This window comes from Larimichthys crocea, chromosome XXIII, assembly GCF_000972845.2.
Source record: "Larimichthys crocea isolate SSNF chromosome XXIII, L_crocea_2.0, whole genome shotgun sequence".
NCBI classification, from domain to species: Eukaryota; Metazoa; Chordata; class Actinopteri; family Sciaenidae; genus Larimichthys; species Larimichthys crocea.
This window is the reverse complement of record NC_040033.1, coordinates 10,674,224-10,697,047: the sequence shown is the minus strand read 5'-3', so window position 1 is coordinate 10,697,047 and position 22,824 is coordinate 10,674,224. Positions and strand designations below refer to the sequence as shown.

General features: G+C 40.6%; 1 long non-coding RNA gene across 1 annotated transcript in view; it reads left to right on the top strand.

The window, feature by feature from the left end:
- Positions 1–22,824, top strand: part of LOC113744499 (uncharacterized) — a 51,750-nt gene that overhangs the window by 9,135 nt on the left and 19,791 nt on the right. The gene's annotated exons all lie outside the window — the stretch shown is intronic.

Genomic DNA, 22,824 nt, shown 5'->3' with positions numbered 1-22,824 from the left:
TTTTCCTCCTGCAGGCGTGCTGGATGTCTTTAAGGTTTTCATTGAGGAGTGACCTCTCCTCCTGCCTACGCAGCTGATGACTCTTTGTTGTCTGTCCTGGTCTGAATCAGTGCAGTCTTCAGTTTGGTGATGTCCACTTCCTGTTGAGCCAGAAGCACGTCTTGTTCTACCCGTCTGTCCTTCTGTCTCTGGGAGTTATCTTCAGTTTCTCGACTTTACAGACAGCTTCAATTTCAGAGGCTTTCTTCTCTAAAAACTGAAGCTCCAAGTCCTTCACCTCGTCCATCCTCTTCTGCTCGGTCTGATCATGAAGAGTCTTGTTCATCTGGAGCATTTTCTTTAACTGCTCCATCTCAGCTGCTAAAGCCTCATTTCCATTCTAGTTGAGTGATGCGGTCTGTTTGTCTCTGGAACTGCTGATGTTCTAGCTCAGAGACATAAATCATGGCCTGCTGGGGTGAAGCCTCTACCTCGTTGCAGGTTCAGCCTGCATTTTCTTCTCACCCTCTGTCTTGAGGGTGGTGGGGCTGCTCGGTCTCTCTCACACCTGGGCTGCTGAAACTCAATCTGAGGGACTTGAGTTGTGGCCTGGTGGAGGCCTCTACCACAATACCACCATTTTTCCTCCTTAACATATTCAGTACATCTAAATATGTCATCTCGTCATCTTCCTTAGGCTTGTGGTGGATTTGTGTCACTACTCGCACACTGCTGGGAACTTGGTTGGAGATTTCTCTCACAGGGGTGCGGCGCTCTGGTGGTACCCAGGGAGTTCTCCTCCGGTCAGGCCCTCTTCTGAACTCAGCAGGTTGTCTAAAACCCTGAGGTTGCCTTTGATACCTGGGCACTCTCCCGGCCTCTGCCTGGCCCTTTGCGGTGTGATGTTTTTCCATATCCGCCTGAGAGGATGAAGTCTTGATAGACTGTTGATATTTTCCAGTCGCTGAAGGTTTTAACTGGGCGGCCATAGACTTGTTCTGCCTACAGAGAGTAAAAATCCTTTTATCACAGGAATCGGAAGTGATTGATAATCCTGTACTTAGTGGATAATGTCCTTCTTTTCCTTAGTCTAGTCTTTGTTACTTCGTAGTGGCTCTGTGGATCGTTGTGTCTCTGTATTTGTACTCTGGGTTGTACTTATAAACATTCTGAAGTGACATCATAGTGACATCATAGTACTTCAAAGGATGTCATGTGACCTCTGTTTTTGAACAACATGTTTTTCTTGTTACCATGGTTACTGTTAGTAGTCACAATTCAATGAATGACATAGCATTTTAGCAAATTTTTCTTTTTTAAATGTATTTGTGATATGAAAAGGTCTGTAGTTCACAATTAAGCAATATTACACGAGAGGGTGTGCTTTAACGTCATTATTGGCTTGACAGTGATGCATCACTCAAGTGCCAATACTAAGTTAAAGCACACCTTCAAGTGTAATATTGCGATTATACAACAATTATAAACTTAAATGAAATATATTATTAAAAGATTTTTACGTTTTGGGGCAATTTGCTCCTGTTTCTACAGAGATACATGGGGTCTGACTATTACCTGGAAAAAATCAGTCACAGCAGTAGACTACTATGTAATGGAACCCAGTTCACAACAGTCACACTTGGTCAGCAGTGATTGTTGTTGTTTATTGATCCTTTACACGTAAACTGGCAATCAGTGCATCGATTAAGACAATCTGTATCAACAGAAGCCAGACAGTCAGAGTATAATAAATCTGCAGCCATGCACTCTAAATCTAATGTAACTGCAACTAATGAATATTTTCAATATTGATTGATCTGCTGATCATTCTTTTAATTAGTAGATTAATTGTTTTGTCTATAAAGAGCTAATTGATTTTGTCTTTAAAATGTCAGAAGCTGACACCTTCAGATTAAAAACCTTAACCCTTGAGAAGCTCGAACAAGTGAATATTTGGCATTTTTTCTTGAAAAATTACTAAAACAATTAGTCAGTTATCCCCAGTTAATTTTGTGTTGATGGATTAATTAATTATTCGACTAATTGATGTAGCTCTAATCTAAAGCCGCAACATTGTCCCTGTGTACTAGGGATGTAACGATGCATCGTGACACAATTAAAAATCGGTACAAATGTGTGACGACTCGCATCGGTTGACAGAAAAAATGAATTGCGATTCTTGGCGAATGGGAACCCGCACAGCGCATGCTCTCACTGGTCAAACAGGCTTCCCAGCGCGTTCCGAGAGCGTGGCATATTTGGTCCGTCCTGCACGCGACTTCAAACCCCACCGGGAGTCTTTCAGAAGCGAGCGCTTAGCCCGCCAGACTTTTTTTATTATGTACAAAATATTGGTCATATTAGACCCTGAATAGTATGTAGGGGTTAATGAGTAATGAAATGTTAGGATAATTTTTGTATGTACTTAAGTTCCCAACTTCATTGTAAGTTTAATTTAAAGCTTTAGTTAATAAAATGATCAAATTAATTCAGTTGCTCTCATAATCTGTCTTTTTTGCATGGGAAAAAAAACCTGCACATTACACGAGTTAACACCAGTTTACTGTGAGATTGTTTCTAAAGAAAGCAGATATTTGTCATGTATTTTGTTGTTTACGATGTAAGTTGCACTTTTTATAAGAACACAAACTGTTTGAGAGTTTCTGTAAAGGGAGATTTTTTTTCCTATGAATAAAAAGATCATTTTATTTTGTATTCATAATTATTCATAATTTGTCTGTAGCTCATTTTGATTTTAAAAAATCGTGAAAAAATCGCATCGTGAACAAAAAATCGTGACTCAAATCGAGTCGTGAGTTGAGCGTATCGTTACATCCCTAGTCAACACAACATCAGACTTTAACATGGGCAACAAATGTCGGTTTCCCATTTTGCAAATGTGAGTCAATCCTTGAATGCTTGAACCTTAACCCCACATGTTTATTATTGTAGCCATGACAGCAAACCCAATTCACAATCTTTACCTATCTAAGCCATTTTGTAACATTTATTTGTCCACAGTGATTTGTAGTGGGGTTTTGGAAGGCACAGACAAATGATGATGTGGCTTTGGATCAGAAAACACTTCTATGTCGTTCGCTGTTGCATGATGATGATGATGATGTGGATGAAGGAGGCTGGAAGTGACAACAACCATTTGTCTGATACTGCAGAACAACTGACAACCACTAATTAGTGATATAAAAAAATGATAGTGTATTTAGTGTAGTGCATTTTATTGTTTTTTATCACAAACCCACTTAAGTGTTCTCAGAGCATGAAACATTCACATGCTTTAGGTCATTTAAAGTCAAGTAATTTATTATGCTGGATTATAGTAATTAAAACACAGTGTCTGAAGGCGGGCGTATGTGTATAATTCATATCTAGTTTATGTGTATTTTTAGTCGATATGCCACATTGCCAAATGAAATATGTATCAGAGCATTGTGGTGTTGACTGAGCAGAGTCCCCTTCTGGTGTTTATGAATGTTACCTCAGCTTACCTCAGTCACATCCAATTCCTCCCTGAGGATCAGAATGTTTAGAGAACGTTATACACAGGGAAACGCAAACATTAGCATTTCTGTTAAATTATTCATTTTGCACGCTTTAATCTGACTCAGAGAATGCAGCGAACAATTTTCCACACTCAGAACTACACAACTAATTGTTAAACACACTCCACTGGGTTTTAAAGATGTTGTCACAGACTTTTCATCAAACGTTAACGCGTGGTACCAATGATTTCATGCAGTTTGCTCTTAACATCTCGCTTTTAATGACGCTCTGGAAAAAAAAAACAAACATTAAAACTAATCATAAATTACAAAATGATAATGGGAGGAGGGAGACAGGATGGAGGCTCTGCTCCCCGACCGGTCATAAGTTGATCATCTTAAGCTCCGAGCTGCAGGTAGGCGGTGACAGCTGCTTAATTTGGTTTTGTCACCGGGGTGACTTAATCCTGTAACGGGCCCCAGTGACAGCGGCCTCACAGACGGCTGAGAGACAGAACGGCACTCTGGTTGCCCGTTTACAGATGCAGCAATAGAAACCAAGGTCACTTTAATTAACTGCCAAATTACAATTTAAACGATAATACTAATCACTCACTTTTGCTCTAGCAAGAAGCTACTGGCTGTCATGTTAATTTAAGGCTGTGGGGGAAAATGGACGTTTCCACCTCTGCTTCACAGTAGGACCCGAGTCTCTGCTTCCCTGTTTTAATTTGCTCTGTGTGCCGCCACTTTCCCAGATCAGAAACAGGGTGACTTAACTGTTTCTACAGTTTTTGCTTATTTTAGTCCAACATCACCATCCCTGTTTGTTTGTGTTTGTTCTTCTCACCCATTCAATTTCTCTCCTTCTCTTCCCCTTTACTCTCTCTGAAGGATTTCAATTAGACACCACTGTTGCCTTTGACTGTGCGTGTGTACTCCCTGTAGTTTGGCTATAGAGACTAAAGGGCCTCACTGCTGGAGCCTTTCCCTGTTAAGTGTCTGTGGATTATTTTTGAATGCCATTCACTTCAGTTTCAAAATCTTTTATAGTTTGGCTGAACATAATAAACTTAAATGCATAATCACAGGCACGTAAAAGAGGAAATTAGCTGTAATGGTTGGCTTTGGGGTGTAGCTCAAGGTTGTCAGTGCAGCCATGAATTTTTCCAGTTTTGTGGAGGAAACGTTAAAATATTGTTTTATTTTCCAGTAACATGCAGTACATTGTATAATACAGGCTTAATCCAATACATAGTACAAGAACCTGTTTTTTTTAGTGCTGCAACTAATGTTATTGAATTATTTTGGCATTTTTTAATCTTGTCAATAATATGTTCAAAATTTTATAAAAAAAAAACGCCTGTCACAATCATCTAGATGCTAAATTGACAAATTTGAATCGTCAGTTGCCAAAGATATTCAGTTTTCTACAATAGAACATTAAGAAAATCAGTAATTCATCATACTTTGAAGCTGGAATTATCAAAAATAGTTTGGATTAATTCTTCACCAATCAAGTAATTAGCTTCTCTGTTCAGGTCTGTCGCATGACTTTGATTCCTGGAGTCTTTCTTTTGTGGTGTTATGCAGCCTAGTTGGACGCTGTAGAGACTAGGTAAGTTCCAGGCCATGGGATATTTATTCAAGCCAACCTCCACCCCATTACAGTTACTGCCCATCTGCCACTGCTGCCACTCGGAGCCCTCCTAAAGGTTACTCATTTACATATGGAGGGGGGGAGCGTCCACTGACAACAGCGTCTCAATCAATCAGTGCTTCATGATTAGTCCCATGTAAAATCCCAGCAGTTGGTTAAAACTCTGCCTGCTTGCCTGGTTGCCACTTTTCAAATGAGGTCCTGGAATGCGACGACAACTATCTGGAAACAACCGAATGGAAATATTCATAATTCCTCAGATAAATTATGACGGGGTGCCTGAAATTGATTTATTATTGTGATCGTTAGCCATATGGCACAGGCTGCTTTCCCCCCTCCTAACATTCAAAAATGTGCGATTACAGGGCTAGGTCAGGGCAACCTTTACCATTGCACAGATGAATCTCAGTCTAGTCAGAAGGGAAGGACAACATTAACTTGTATTTCTTAAAGCTGCATCCACAGTGAAACAGTGGAGGCTATAAATACAAAACAAACTCTGACCAGGGTCCTTATTTAGTAGCATCTGTAGAGCTTCTGATCACATCACCCCATCTTCCTCGGCAGATGGAATTTACCAGGTCATTTAAAAGTATGAAGACGTTGAAATTTCCATCTGTGTATATTTAGGAGGAAAAAATATTAAACACTTTGGACTCTGGAAACACCAGTTGACAAAATAATCTCACTTCAGGGTTCATTTAGCTTTAAAATCTTTTAATATAGCAGACAGTTGTCTGTTTACACACACACACACAGCAACATTAGGGTTCATTTGGAGTTCTGTCCATCTAATGAATTAAAGCTCAATATTTGCTTGCCTTCATTTTTGGTCTTCACCGACTGCTGAGGGAAATATTGGGTTCTTTAGCTCCACTATATTCATCAGCTTGTCATTAACTCTGTCTGGTTTACAGTGGGTTTTTAGCAGAGATCAACTGATTTGTCTACACAGATAAAAAAAAATTGGTATCAGATAGTGGCCAATGGCTGCGTAGTCCATAATTCATAATTCGCAGAATTCAGCAACTCCATCCTGAAACTTAATTGCAAGGCTCCCAGGCTGGCCATTCCCATGAGCCGACAGCACTGCACTGGCCAGACAACGGGAGGTAAAACTAGGGAGTTGTTAGAGAATCACTAGTCCTGTCTTTTAGATGCAAGACGCTTTAGTTGGGTATATTTTTGTTGCCATTGCGTTTGGTTGTATTGAGTCTCAAACTGAGTGTTTGCTAGTTTTTGTTTGCTGAGATCCCGAAGGACTCATTCATTGTTAGTTGAACTGTGGATTTTTGTATTGAGCACTGGTTGTATAATACTCTGTGGTAAACTTCAGTTTTCTTGTGTATTTTAGAGCTTCTTCTTGTCTGCTGATGCCTTTTGAAATACTTGTTTGTTAGTTATTGTCCTTTGTAGGGTTGATCGATACTAAAATATGTATCAGACTTGTTCTCGGACTGGCACCCCAGCTCCTAGTCAAACCACTACTGTAGTTTGCGTCAGGCTTTTCAACAAGATCAAATAATGGCTCAAAGTATTGTTTGTTCCTATTGTGATTTTCTACTGTTAATTTGATGTTCAGTTCCAGATTTATGTATTTACTACTTTCAAAAGTCAAAAAAATGGTTAATCGGCTGTCTCGTTTTTGAGCCTTTTCGCTGAAAACAGCTGCCTGCTTTTGTCTGAAAATAACGTGAGAGTGAACTAAAACAGTAAATTAATTGGACCAGAAAAAAGGTTTCAAGCACCTTTAAAATGTTCTTTATTAAGAGTTTGTTGTTGGCCAGAAGAAACCTTAGTTTTACAAACACTTCATGAACCTTTAACTAAAACATGTGAAAAGTATTGTGCTATAATATTTGATATTACACATTGAATTACCTTGTATTGAGTATTTTCTGATGAAAGTAGACTGACAATTATCTCCATGTCCTGTTTCTCAGTGAGGGCATTAACAGACAACTTTACATGATAGTTTATTAATGAAATCCTTTTTGGCCTTGTTCTAGATTCTGTCATCATTTCATAAATGTGCCCTCTTGAGTCCTTACCCCTCCTTAAAATTGCACAAGCAATTATACCAAGTTAAAGCTTTAGGAAAAAAATATCCTATTTATAATTATTTGCATGTGGCCTGCCAACATTTACATTATCATCGCTGTCTCATAATAATTGCCTGGTTCTTCCCATTGGCTCAGGGCAATGTTGTATTAGATTGTAATCTCCAACACTGTTTCCTGACACAAACTTGATGTGTCATCGTGATTGGCATGGAGGAGATGACATGACAGAGCTGGTTTTGGGGGACTGACAGATAGTTGGCAGGTTAAGGCTCCCCTGTTGGGTGCTGTGCTGCCTCAGGACAGTCACCTGTCAACTCAGGTGAAGGCTCGTCATAGCTGATGACTGGGAGCAGCAGAGTGGATATAATGGGATGAGCAGACTGACACAGACGTAGTAGAGGCCTCGCTTTGTCTGTGGGCAAAAGAGTAGACCTTGCTTCAGTCAGGTGTGCCTCCATGCTGAATAAAGACTATAAAGAGTTTTAGCACTGTGGGTGATGTGCTGGCATTTATGTTCGGAGCACACAATAGATCCAAATAATGTTCGGTCTTATGTCAAGTGTTTATAGTCACTTAATAGCAGCACTTACTGAATAACCATACAGTCATTTAACTCATAAGTAATGGTTGCAAGATTATGAATGTAGGATCATAAAACTGATCTTATGCATGCAACCGAAACAAATGTTTTTGGCAAGATAACTTGACGTACAACACATTATTGTCTGAGAAACTCAGAAAACAGACTCCTATTCAGCTTCAGATATTATCCACATCTGGGTCTACTTCTTTACAAGTTTTAAAGATGAAGAGACTTTGTAGTGTGTGTCTCATCTAGATAACATGAAGAACATCAGACGATGAAATAAAGGTTCGTGTTTGATCATATTAGTGCATGAATGTGATTTTTCTTTGGAGTTGTGGTCTGCGAGGCATGTATGTGTCCACCCAATCACTGTTGCCGTTTTTGTTAAGTTTCTTCAAAAGACCGTCCTGCCAAGCACAGAGGGAGCATGTGTCCATCAAAGTCAGGCTGATATGAGGCATGAGGGCTGAGGCCTGCTCATGAGATGGAAGGGTTGGACTGACTCATACAGAAGCTCGGGAATCAGCATGCCACTCTCAGCACAGCACACTGCCACAGTGCATCAACATACACTGACTCTGTGGAGAAACTTCTGAAGCACATTCAAATACAATATGTAATGGCATCAAATGATGAGCAGGAAAAATCTAAAAAACAACGTGTAGTGTCAGTGTTTATTCAGCAGGTAAAACCACAATAAACTGGCATTTTTAGGCATATTTTCTCATTTTAACTTCTCAAAACAGTATGTTAGTGTTGGATGTAAGGCAGAAAAATCAGTTAACGTGCATCAGATGGTATTATTATGTGCTACAATATGGTGAATTACTCAAACATTCAGCACATCTACACGTCATCTAAACATTTAAAGGAAATGATAAAACTCATACATAAACATGACGCTACAAGGACATTAAAATGTGCATAGATACCTTTTTAAAAAGATGTACTTGTATGTATTTACTCACACATACTCCCACTCCCATGTGTCTCAGTTAAAAGTTAAATTCACTCTCTTGATCCCAGAGATAATCTGCTTTTTTAAAATATATAATAAGAAGACTTTAATTGCCAAATTAACAGTTAATAGGTAACTGACAGAGAAAAAAACTCTAGAGCTGGGTTTTTCCTTGGGTGCGTGTATGAGTTTTTTACATTTTTGAGATAATTTTTGATGGTAACCATCATAGGAACACTGACATTTTTCCATTGCATGCACACATACTGTGCACATACTCACTAGCTGATGCTCACCTGTTTGCCGTTCACCTACTCTGTAGTAGCAGGTTTCTATATCTCCCTGTCAAATCATCTGCTCAGTCCCAAAGGCCCAGAGCGTCCATCACTAAGGCCTGTCAGTTATGAGGTCTGATCTGTATTCATAACTTCTGTCAAAGCGGCGCTATTCAGGCGGCCCTCCCAGCCTCTGTGAAGAACAGCAGCAGCAGCAATGCTCAGTAACCTGGATATAATCTCTCTAACCTGCTGAGATTATGCGACTTTGTGGTCAGATACAGAGGTATACCATTTCAGTGTTACCGCTTGACCTGAACGTTGTCAGGCGGTCTCAAAGGTCCTGAGTCACGAAAGTCCCCTGAAGCTTTGGACCTAACCTCAGACCCTTCCTCATGTAATTCATTCAACTTATGAATCATGTATGTCATCAAAAAGGCAGAGCTAGTTAGGCTGTAATGCTGATAGAGAAGACATTCTGATAAATTATGTGATATTTTTTTACTGGTACTCGGGGAGATTTCTCAAGTATTTTGTTTTGACAGCTCCTGGTGGAATAATAATAATAATAATATATGCAGTAGTAACTAAATAAATCGGTCGTCAAAGAAAATTGTGTGGCAATTACAGCAGAGTGCCTGGTTCACTTTGTTTTTTCTGTGTCACCATGCATTGCCGCAGGTGAACTTCAATTAGGACATCTGCATTGTAAAAACTGAGATATTTATTAGATTTTTGTCAGGAGATTTATGTTTTTCTAATGTCAGCGGCAGCCCCTTGGTACATTTGGCTAAGCCTTGCCACAGGAAGGTTGATTCCCACTAGTGAAGTAAACATAAAGGTGCTGCCCACATTTTACCTTTCCCTCTGAGGGGTGGATTTAATCAGTGTGCAGTCATGAAAGCCACTCGTTAATTAATGATACCTCCATGAGAGCTCAGTATTAAACGGCGTCCAAGCCTTGCAGATTCAGAACTTGAAAACAAAATAGTTTGGTCAACAGTGGTCACCTCAAGGCTATGCTGAGTATTTATTTGGTGTTTTATTTAGCATGTGGGTTTTTTTTTTTCCTGATCGCAGGCCCAACTGGGGGCATCTTAATTCTCTAAATGACTTTTTAAGTAGTGCCTCTGCTCTGCATGACCCCACTGAGTGACAGGCCATTCTAATCCTTTTTCACCAGGGGAAACAGCCTTTATTGCAGCCTCTGGTCAGTTTGTTTTGCCGCAGCCCACAACATACGGCATTTAACACTCTCATAATTAAGTAGCTGAAGCCAAAGTGTTCTACCCAATCTGAGGCTGGCAGCCAGCGCTGATTGACAGATGAACAGAGGGACGGTGGAAGTCCTGCTAACATTATAAACTCTTTTTTCTTTTTATTAATGTACACATACAAATGATGACAACAGCTGTGGACAGACCTGAGTTTGTGTTCAATATAAATACCATAGCATTTGTTGTGTTAACAAGGCAGTTTTTGGTAAGCACAGCAAAATTAATGTATTTGACGGAGATAAGCACTCAGACAATAATTACATGCAATATTGGGGAGTCTTGACAGTGTCCCTGCTTGCCGTTTATCCTGGTCTTTTCTAGCCAACTGGGTGAAGGATACTCTGCCTGTTTCCCCACCCAAACTCTAGGTCCCATCTGCTCACAGAAAGGCACAACATTTGTCAAAGTAGACTGGATAATGGCTTTGGCATCCTTATTATAATCTCAGCATAATCTTCATTTGTCCACTTTTGGCATCAGGACACTTCTGGGTTTGGGAAATCGGTCAGGACTCTTAAGTGTCCTCGTTTCGTTTTCATTAGCTCAAATCTAGGCATGAAAGCTCATTTAATTCCAATTTAAAACATGATGGTTCTGTGTTTTTCAGAGGCACACAGAGAGCTGAGGTAGTTTTCAATCCTACTGTGATTAGCCTGAATAAAATTCTTCAAAATTAATACAGTCGTAGAATTAAACCCTAATCAATCTGTGAGTCTTATTTGTAATTTATATTTTTGGGCCGTATGTCCTGTCCGGAGCTTCACTCCAACACATCATGAGTGAGGGATTAGATTAAAATCATATTCCTTCATCAATTTTATTACAGCTGCTGCTAGCAAAGAGTCATAGATTCACTTAGAATCAACTAAACAGACTTCATTTCTGACTTCATGCGTGAAAAGACAATAGAGGGACAAACTTCATATCGTGTCTCTCCATTCTCCATTAAGGTTGTGGCTCTCAGTTGACTATTGCTCCCCCTGTATGTGGGTCACAGACACCGTTCCCAGCTGTGCAGCCTAGTCAGCTGTGCCTTTTGCCATGCCCGCCAACATCTGCTCCACAAAAACAATATCCAGCTTTTAGCACTCAAATGGAGGTTACACCATATGCCAGCAAGCCACTTAGTTTCTGCCAGGGGAGCTGGGGCCTGGCCGCACTCGACGAGGTAACAATGAAGGAGAGCGGCTCTGGGATGTGAAGGAGAGCTCATCTTTCTCTCTGCCTTTTTTTCTTCTTCCTGTTTTATTTATTCTTTACCTGTAGCTCTTCTTCTTATCTCAGTCTTTTAATTTTATCCTCTCCTTCTATTTTCTTTTCGTGTAATCCCTTCTCTCTCTCTCTCTCTCTCTCTTGTGCCGTTTTCTCTGCAGCTCCTCACTCAGGCCATCGATGTGTGCCAGTGTGCATCTGCTCAAGGTGCTTTGGCAGCATCACCTTTTGAATATTAATGCACCACCTAAACAACAGTTTTCCCTGCAAGGTCTGCCACAAGGTCTGAAGTGTGTGTGTTTGTTCTTGTATACACTTTGAGAATAATTTTGTTGCAACACTGATTACTATTAGTGTACACATTGCAGATGGGGGGAATCATTTTTTTTCAAGACTCTACACTAGATACAGTTTCTTAACTTTTAACTTCTTTTTGGAGAACTGGAAGACGGATTACATGAAAAGCAATTTAGCCATTTAAGACCAATTAACAGTGCAGATCTGTATAGTATGGGCTGAAGTGCTGCTCACTATGCTGAGAGGTGATAATGGATTTTTAATTAAATATGGGAACCAAAGGTCCCAAAATGGAGCTTACAGCTAACCAAGCAGTAGCCATTTGGTGATTGTTCAGACAAGGTCTATTATTGTCTCTCTGGCTTTGAGTCTCTTCTGTACTTCCTGCTTTGCCCTTTGGTCCATCCTGTATCCAATCCTTCACGGCGACCACAACAACTTCTTTTTTAATCAGCACTGGAAGTAAAGGAGAATTTAACCTGACATAGAGTAGGATAACTGATGTGTGAAATAATGATTTTGAAGGTGTTGCATTGTTCAAATCGTGATTTGACATTCATTTTATATTCACAGCTGATGATGATGTGTCGGTGCATGTGTAACAATGTGGGTTTTTTTTTTTTAGTAAAGCAAACAAAATACAGATGTTTTTGCACATAAACTGACACTTTAACATATTGTGTCAGCGATTATCTTGCCCATTCGTTGCACGTCTCTTGTCCTTGTTCAGTTTTACAGAAGGGGGGGTATGAAGGGGGGAATGAGAGAGCCACGCGCTCAGTGGGTGGATCCACTGAGAAGCTCTGGGACGGCAGGTCGGGGCTGCCTTCTGCAGGTCACGGTTTCACTTGTGGGTATTAATTTGGGAGGAACCAGCACAGAGCAGCTGTGTGTGTGTGTGTGTGTGTGATGGCCATGGTGAGAGCTGTTAGAGGAGCTGGTGAGCAGTGAGAAATCACCTTGACAGGGCCTGTACTGTATATTATCATAGCAGGAGCTGATGCCATTCATGAATGCTGATTAGAGTCTACTGGGGGTTTAATTACTTTCTGCTTAGATGCTGTCACTGTTTGTGGTTTGAATCTCACAGGAGCAGTTTGAGCAGTCTATGAAAAAGATGGAAAATGTATCTTTTTTTGGCTAAAACAACTTTGAGTAGCATCTAGTTACCAGCTGGTTGAGCTTAAAATTATAACAACACCAATAGAAATCTAAGCAAAAGGCTACTGGCATCAAGGATATATTTTTACTGTTGAAAGATAATTTTGTTTGTAACATAGCAACATACTGTGACTTATTTTCCAAGTTGTTTATACCCACCTTTATCTAGCTCGTATTAATTTAATCCGATTGCTATTTTTTGTCCAAATTCACACATTTTGTCACATTTATTTGATCAAATCACATCCGTCTCAGAGTCACTGTTTGTGTCGTAGAAATGCCAGCACTTTTGGCAACGGCAGCAGATTTCTGTCAGCGTCTATCTTTGAACACCTCCCACATCATGTTCTGAGGAAGTGATTCCTATCCGCTGCCAAAGGGGTGCAGTCCAACAACAAATGGCACTGGATAGGGGGCTGGAGCGGGATGGGGAGGGGGGTCTCTCATCCATCGACTGTGCACTCACCACAAGTAATAAAACCAATCTTAAAGTCCTCTTTGCTTTGGAGAGATGTAATAACTTGGAGCAGCAGTGAGGAGTAGTTGTGTTGCCATATTGATTGTGTGCACTTCCTTGGACAGTCAGAGGAGGGCAGTGCTTAAATGGAAACAAAGCAGAAGCTGTCAGGGAACAATCAGCTTCAGTCTATATATGTGCGTGCGTGTGAAGCTGTGTGCATGTAGTGTCATGTGTATCCTTGTTTATTTTCTGTGGGTCTCTCACAGGTCAATAAGAAAGTGTAGTCTGCTATTATCCGCAGTGTGTAACATGCTGTTGGCTGTCTCTATTGTGCCATACATTACAGTAAGTAACATGGACAAACTAGCACAGAAATTATGTTAATGATGACAGTGATTATGTTAATTTGACTTTACCAGTCCAGAGCAATGATGCTGAGCCTACATGATTATTAATAGGATCACAACATGTTAGATCACACAATAGTTGAGATAGGCTCGCTGTCTTAATGTGAATTGTCTGTGACAAAAAGTGCACGGCAAAATCAGAAATAATTTTTGATTTCCTTATCACTACAAGTTGAGTAGAGTTGGATTTTAGGTGTTTACATTCACAAATGTATTGAAATAGCAAATCTAAAGCAAAGCAAACTTTGCCTCTGATTAAATTAGAGCTTGACACGATGTCTCTGTCACATTTAGGGTGAGAAGTAAGTTGTTTTCGTCTCCGCTCCAGCTGTGACTTCTCTTACAGACTTTTTGAGGCCATTGCATGACTGCTCGGAATGAGAGTGAGACCTCAACAAATGTGTTCAGCCAGCAAACCACATCTGGGTGTGATGCATCGTGAAGACCTGTCAAAAAACTTTGATCCTGATTAGCGCGAAAAGTGTAGACAAGGATATAATATTGAACGACCAGATGGTTTCCATGCAGAGACAGACGTGCGGTGGCTTGGCATTATCTTTAATTTATATCTGCTCAGCCGTTCTCCCGGCATTGTTAGGACTTGTCTTTTGGTACTGGAAGATGTACAACTAATTTAATATGGGGGAACAAACAAACTTTAGTCAGTGTCACTTTGGCTGGCACTCCAGCTAATCTGTATGTACAGTATTGTGTATGATATAGTGCAACACGGCGAATGCATTCTCTTACAATTGGAAATGACTTTTTGGGGTGTGTTGCCAAGAGCTTGATGATGATGCTCAGAAGCCCAGTATGGTTCACGCCTCACTGCTTCAAAGCAACTGCTAAGCTCTTTTTAATGATGTGACACACACCATGATTGTGGTTGACTTAGTCTCATATACCTGTATATTTCTTATTTAATTACGTCTTGCTTATTAAGGAATGGTAACTGGTGGAAAAACCTAATATTAAACATGTTTATTTCTTGATTAATCCGCTCATATTTGGTCTGAAATACATATCAACAGCAGTTGTCAGTCTGTAGATTTTATAACTTCAATCGAAGGGCTCCAGTGCTGCGAAACAGAACTTTACGTGCCCAGGACAATGACACTTTGGGTGGAAGAGCCGTGTGCCCCCTTTCCCTGGGCCACGGTTTAACCATATGGGTCTGAGAGAGCAGAGGTGATAAAAGATTTAGAGGGTTGGACACACTCATCTGCTATCAATTATGGCGCAGATGTGCCTGCATGTGTGTGGCACTTTGATTGACATGATGTGAGAGTCCCAGTAACAGAACAGCACGGTTTAGCACGTAAATGTGTGAGTGCAAATGCATTTCAGTTGTAGGATGTGCACAGTACACATCTATAATTAAATTAATAGTTTTATTTGTGAAGAAGATACACTATATCTTCATTTTATTCATTGTCAGAGGTATACAATTGCAATGCCAATATTGATCAGATGTTGAGATGATGAACTTTGTCTCCTTGGAGAATAGTTGGCTTCCAAAATTCAATGCATCTGCTTTTCAGAAGCAAACTGACAAATGTATGTTAATGTGTTGGCAGGATTTAAAAAGTGAAATGAGGCAGCCCATCTTTTCAGATCAGTCATGTGTCACAAAGCCAGAGCCTCAACTCTTTCCTCTCTCCTCCATGGGTCCGGGATGACCTCAATAATTAAGTGACAATTTTAAAATGCATTTCTAATTTTCTACCAGACTGAAAAGCTTTATTATGGAATAGCTGACAAAAACCCTCCCCTTGAATGGGGGTGACTCCTGGGCTTCCACTAAACTGGTCATGAATGCACAAACCATCTGTTTTTCTGGCCGTTTGTCAGTGTGAGCGTGGCGGAGGCAGCTGTCGGAGTGGCCCCGGTTTGAATGATGGAGCACACAACCTTTGTTTCGCTCGGCAGTGGCTTTGTGAGCTCTGGCTCGTCCCGCTCATGCTGCCCTGCACCGGAATAAGGCGGGAGATGGTTTCTGTTGTCGGCCCACCAGTCACCACCAAGTTGCCAGAAAAACAGAGTCAGAGAAGCGAGATATAGACTTGGAGAGAGCTTGAGGAAATTTAATGAACGAAGAGAATGAATGAGAGGGAAGGAAAATGAGGGGATGGACAGAAGGGATGTGGTGAGAGAGTTGAAGGGAAGGGGAAGGTGTATGGCTGGTGAGTGCATTGTGTTGGTGAATGAGGATCTGGGGCATTGTGTGCCGGCCAATCTGTAGCTCAGTGGGTGAGGTTGTCAGGAGCCAGAGCCAAGGATGAGGGCCAGAGGGCCAAGAGAGAAAGGTGAGAGTAGCCAGCAGGGCTGAGGAGAGTGGAAGCATGGAGAAAAATAAACGAGAGCAGAGAGAGGAAACAAAGGAGTAGAAACATGTAGATTTATTAAGGTTTCATGATAATGATTCATTGAGTTTCTATGATAAGAAAGTTGTGGCAAAAATGGGGTTTAAAGGGGTTAAAGGAGGTGGTTGTTGTATGGGCCCGTGTTTAAAGGGGGCCTCCAGGTTATTACCCATTTAAAACATAATTTCCTGCCCACAGTGCCTATTTATATTTCCAAATTAAAGGCCAACACTGGGTAAGCACAGCATCCCGGTGCATAATTTAATTTTATCTTGCACTGTATGCTCTGTGCAGTGTATTTATCTTGTCTTATTTATTAAGATGATCCCCTGAGACAATTTTACCCCCTGTGCATGATAGGATTTTACTTTTATTAAGGTATTGACAATGACTGTTGTCCCCCGTGTGGGTCAGACTGGCCAACATGACCTAATTGCATACATTTGGCTGGCTGATGCACTTGACCGTAACAGCGAGGCTGTGATTTTTAGGATGCGGGGTCAACTCTCTCTGAATGTGCGTGTGTGTGTGTGTGTGTGTGTGTGTGTGTGTGTGTGTGGAGGGGGTTAGAGGATGTGCAGTGTGTGTGTCTTATATCACCTGACAATAGGCCAACATATGTCATCAGTATAATACTATTATCATGAAGGTTTGTGTAGAAATAGAAGTTGTTGTTTTAGAAAGACATCATTTATGATACTCTACTAAACTTCTACATCATTGTCAGTGGCAGAGTTACTGACAGAAGTTGCCTGAAGGCTCCAAAGAAAATTATGACCAACTCTTCTCATGTGTGGCTTTACAGCTGAATAGAAGAGGAGCTGAAAGGGTCTGTTCTTTGTGTCACAATGCAAAGCTCATTTCACATGATTTGCTGTTTGGTCACAGACTTCGTGTGTCTTGTGTGTGCTAAGAATGTGTCTGTTCCTGCTGTGAATGGTTTAATGAAGTGGCATGCATTATCCTTTGCAGTTTATTATTATTTGTAGAACTTGGTTAGATTAGTAACAGCAGATGGTCAGGAAGTTTTTGGGTGTATGACAAACAACTTTTTTTTTTGTTTTATGGGCTTTTAAATTAAATGGTATGATTTTAAGAAAATCCCTGAGCATTGAAATTCCTGCACTTTTAAGCTGTATGTTACATTTCAGTGTGTGTACACAAATATAACAAAATATAAATATAAAACAATATTCCTTTTTATTGTTCCTATTGTGTCCCATTCACTTGTAATGGCCCAGCGACGTGGGCTGGTAGAGCTTATGGTGGTAAAGCAGAGCTTAGCAGGAAGCAGTTGTGTTCTCTCACACGGCAGTCTGAGCATGGCGCTTTTCTGTAGCCCCGGGGCAGGCAGGCACCCAGCGCTAGCACTGCCCGTGCCCGGGCCCCTCCCCATCTGTGTGTCACGAGTCAGATCTCGTTAGGGATGACGGCTCTCTGATGTGGACAAATTGTCACTAAGGGGGGACCTGGAGACTGAGAGACACAGCTCTGGCTTCTTCTAGGGGAGAAAGTGTCGGAGATTTGTGTGTCCAGAGGAAGCCCCCAGAGACAGTAGAAGGGTAATTCTGCCTCTTGAGTATCTCTGGGGTTTCATCCAGGTCCTCTGTGGTCTCATGTGTAGCTAACTGTATGTCTGGATGCTCATAGCAGCCAGGAGGTCTGGTTAGATATTTAGCTGGACAGTAGGAAAAAAGCCATATGCATATCCCACATCCCAATGGCACCACCACGATGGCTCTCTGGCAGACTGATTTTCAACGAGTCTGCAAAGGACAATTGGTTGAAAATGAAAACATACCGCTTTTATCTAATGGGGCCACTCCAGAAAACAAAGTAACCCCTTTTCTCTTTCAAAATAGATGCTTGAATTGCATCAGGTGCAGACTCTCAGTTCAATGGTGTGGATGGAAGCCTCCAATAGACTGCCAAGCTCTCATTCATGATCTCACACTTTTGTCTCTTAACCTCGAAGGCCCACAATAGGCAGTGTGGTGACAGAATGGCCCCCTCTTTTAATGGTTAACGGGCCAAGTGAGGCCAAGCATCAACACCAGGCTTTGAGAGTAGGCAGAAGAAGCATATGGAGCTCTAAATAAAATTCAGATCAAGCACAATGATAGCTGAGGTCTGCTTTGTGTTAGGACGGTGTGGTGAAAAAAAGGGGGTGGAGTAGAAAGTTAGATCCCCATAATAAGGTTGTGAAGCATGAGCAAATGAATGTATGGCTCTGTAATGCGGCATGCTTTTGAGTCTAGAGTAAAATTGCAGCAGCAGTGTTATTGTCAGAGACCAACTCTTCAAACTCTGCCCTTTATTACTCTACAACGGGTTGGGCTTCAATGAAGCCTCATCATCTGCCCAGAGTTCTGCTCCTAATCAATGACACTGACAGTTGACAGATTTTCCAGGCTTGCAGGCTTTGTTGGAGGCTGATGACCTGAAAGGGCTCGGGTGGTAGGGCAATGAATAAGATGTTTAAAGCTAATAAATAAACCATCTAAATGTTGGTGTGTGTGTGTGTGTGTGTGTGTGTGTGTGTGTGTCAGTAGCAGGGGTGTGTGTGCGGGGGGGAGTTTTTTCTTCTCCTTTTTTCCTCCCTCTTTTTTTCACACTTGCAGAATCTGCAGCCTTTGAAGGACTTGTGAAGCCGAAGGCGTCCCGTTGCTCAATCAAACAGATTAAGTCAGTCAGACAAGCAGCGATCTGTCCCATTCAATAAAGTTACTTTTGTCATGCTGGATCTCAGAGGGCCTCATATATGCATAACACCAGGCTTGGACATGTCACTGTTTTATCACACTGTTTTTAATCTGGCTTTAGTTTAGTGTTTTTTTTTCTTAGGTTGTAATTTTCTGCACTTTAAATGGCATTTTATGTTTGAAAACACATGTTTTGTGATACAGTATATGGTGTTTTTTCCTAATTTACTGATTACTCTTTAGATATTTTCAGAGCAGCTGCTACCCTCCATCAGAAATGACAAAAAATTAAACCTTGTGAAGTTCCTTAATCCCCTGATCTGTGAAAAAAAGGTGAACGTGTAGTATTTCTAAAGCACGGGCGACCCAGTAATGAGGACATCTGTTTTCATATGGTCCTTGACACGTAGCACCAGAAATTTGATGTCATCCTGTCCAAACTGGTACATGGCTGGCAGACAGCATGGCATCCTGTGATTGGTTCTGACAAGCCAGTGACAGCTCTGGAGGTGAGGAGGGTGCATGACAAAGGGCAAGCAGAGGATGAGGGGGAACAGCGTCAGGCTATAGGTCCGTTTGCCTGTCTGTCTGCCTGCCTGTCTTTTCTGCCTCCTCTACCCACAACCCCCTCAGACCCTCCATCACCCCATTGTAGCACGCTCCCATCAACACTCACCCTCCACCCACCCTCATCATCAGACCAATCAGAGCCCTAGATATGACTTCCCTGCTTCAGATTATACATTATGGCTATTTATTCTTTATGGTTTTAACCAGATTTTAGTATTTGGAGCATACTATGTTTGGATACAGATGTAATGTTCTATTATCAGTCATTGTGGCGCATAGCCAGTATTATATGTAGATGTCTGATTTAAAGATGGCCACCCGCCATTATGAAAATCAGCTGCTGTTATGCTTTTGCACACAGCTGAGCTCTGTGGGAGCCTCCTTGACATTGAGCGTACAACAGTTTTTTTTTTTTTTTTGGCAGTGACGTCCCTTTATCATTTTCTCCTCTTGTGGACATAAAGGGTTTCCTCTATTTTATAGAAGCCCCATTTATTAGACCTGCTAATGAAAAAGGGTCCCGTTTAACACACTGACATTTTATTGTAGGGCATGATGACTACATCAGTAGTTTGTGTACGTGTTGGGCTCACAAGGCAAATTGGATGGCTGTTTTCTCCTCATGTGGCCAGTCTCCAGCGTGACCTTGCATTAGTGCATATGCTCACAGCAGGGTCACTGGTTGAGGGCATGATCTGTCAGCCTTTGTTTATGAAAAGCAGACAGCGCAAGCCTGTAAGATAACATATTTCATGCAATTAGTAGTCTGCTGTACTGCATTACAATTTCTGTGCAACCGCAGTAAACAACATAGATGTAAGTGTGGGTTTTTTTCAGCTTTATGTATTTGTCCTTTTCTTAACATATGCAACAATAAAGTCTTTAAACAAACTATTGGACTTTTATGATAATCTATTATACATCAGTTACCCACAACATCGAATTTATGTCAAACTGCAGTGTGTAAACATGAAATGGTGACAAATACAGAAGATTGTCACGATTTTATACAAACAATCCTTCTCTCTTTATGGCTTCTAACGATTATTTTCATTATAGTTTTATGTACTGATTTCTTGATTGAATTAAGATGTTTGCCCTGTAGACTCTCAGAAAATCGCCAAAAAATAAATATGCCAAGTTTCCGGAGAACACAGTAAAATGAATATTTAAATGTTGGTTAGACAAAGCAAGACATTTTAAGATGCTACTATCATATATGACAAAAAATAAAATAAAAATCCAAACGTCATATTGACATGATTTTATACCATCAATCCTTTTCAAGATCCTCCAAGTCAGGCGTTGCGTTTTTGTGGCTCTTCATATATGAAGTCGGAGCAGTATGATTCCCTACAAATGTTTCTGGTGAAGGTGTGTACAGGTTGTATCTGTACACTTCCTGGTGAGTTTGATGCTCACATTATTAAGATGGTTTTGATATGATATTGATAGGTCGACAGACTGTCAATGTGCAGTTGGCGGCAACTCTGACAACTGGCCCCCTCTGACAGTCGCTCTATAAGGCTTGGTAACCAGCCTTTTTCCTGGGAGGTGTTTACTGTCACTGTGCATTGTGGGTGCCTGGCAGCAGTATTTCTCCAGGCTGTCAATCTCCACAGACACTAACCTGCCATGTTAGATTTGACCTCCACAGGGGAGATTACTGTCTCCAAGCTTTGGAGGCATCCTTCATTTTTTCCTCTGGTCTGTGGTGATACCTGGGAGAGATTAGACAGGCATGCAAACAATATTTACATTCCGATTAGGCCTAAATTACCCAAAATATCAATTTATCCTGAAAATAATCTCATCTCTGAACATGATCTACTACAGTGTTCAAACAGTGAGGAGGGAATTTCTTTTTTATTTTAATATCTGATTAGCAAATCAACACTTTTCCTGGAAATGCAGCACAACTATTCCTGTAAAATGTTTATATCACTTTCCAAGAATACCTTCCCACAGTATCCAGTATGTGTAACAGGAATGTTGTGTAGTAGCACTGCATATCCGTGTTTCTGTAGAGCAGAGACGAGATTTAGATATGGAGACTGGCTGTGAGTTTGATGCAGTATGTGTGTGGGAGGCCTCAGAAATGCCTGTTAATTAATGGTGTTGCATGATAAAAACTCTCCACTTAACCACTAGAATTCAGACTGAATTAGCTTTTAGTAGTTTTTGGGATGTGTTTTTTTTTTTTTTGGCGATAATACATTTTTAGTACTGTTTTCATTAAGATTCCAATTTTATTTTTTTTTAAATGACACACAAAAGAAATCTACACACAAATCTATGGTCCTATAAGAACTATGACTGACTTAACTTATTCTGACTCCTGACTTTATGCTTTTTAACTTGGACTAAGGGTTGTCAGTAAAGTATCACCTCTGATACTGACTCTTCATTGGATCAGGTATCGTCAAGACACTACTGATCCACCTTAGATACAGTTTCTTTGTCAATAGTCATATAGTTCTGTGTTTCTGCTGTCATTCAAAATGATCATGATCTCCATGCAGTGTATAGATTTGATGACTATTCCAAATTGGTGCACCATTTATTCCTATAAAGGTTTCTCACTCTGTTCATACACCAAAAAATATTTTTCAAACTTTTGTTCATAGAGCATACACGCAAGAGTTGTTCAATTGCTTCTTGTTGGCTTGTGGCTCACATGAACGACATGAAATAATGCAATGATACAACTCTACTAGGCATTCCTAATTTCACTAGACCGAATGGATCAAATTCTATCATTTCAGCATGACTCACTCATTCCTATTGTAATTATTGTGTAAAGTCCTGTTCTCGTGATCATGCGATGCTGGCTGTAGACTCATATCTACCAGACGGAGATACAAGAGTGGTATTGATCTTCTCATTTAACCCTCAGCAAGAAAGCAAACAAGCTTATTTCCCAAACTGTTTAGTATTCCTTTAAGTAAGATTGTACAGTCCTTCCACTAGAGATCCACTAGAGAGCTCAGCTGTTCAAGGCTGATACTGTTAATGTCTAGTTAGTTTGAAGTGAAGACAAACATACTGAACAAACTGCTTTTTATCTCAGAGTCAGAAGTCAGTCTCATACTGTCGGACAGGGACAGTCCTGTGTTTTGACTCCCCACCCTTCTGTAAATAATGACATTCAGGCACAATGAGATTGTAGCTTGTAATTAATGCCGTATACATTACAACAAACACGGTATACTAGATTTCTTTTTTCACAAACTTTGTTTCATTTCATAGTAAAACTCGATATTGTAATATTATGAATATTGAATTTTCTGATCTCCTCTTTAAACATGTTCTGAGTATGGATACAGCTGCCCTATCCGAGGCTGGTTCAGCCTG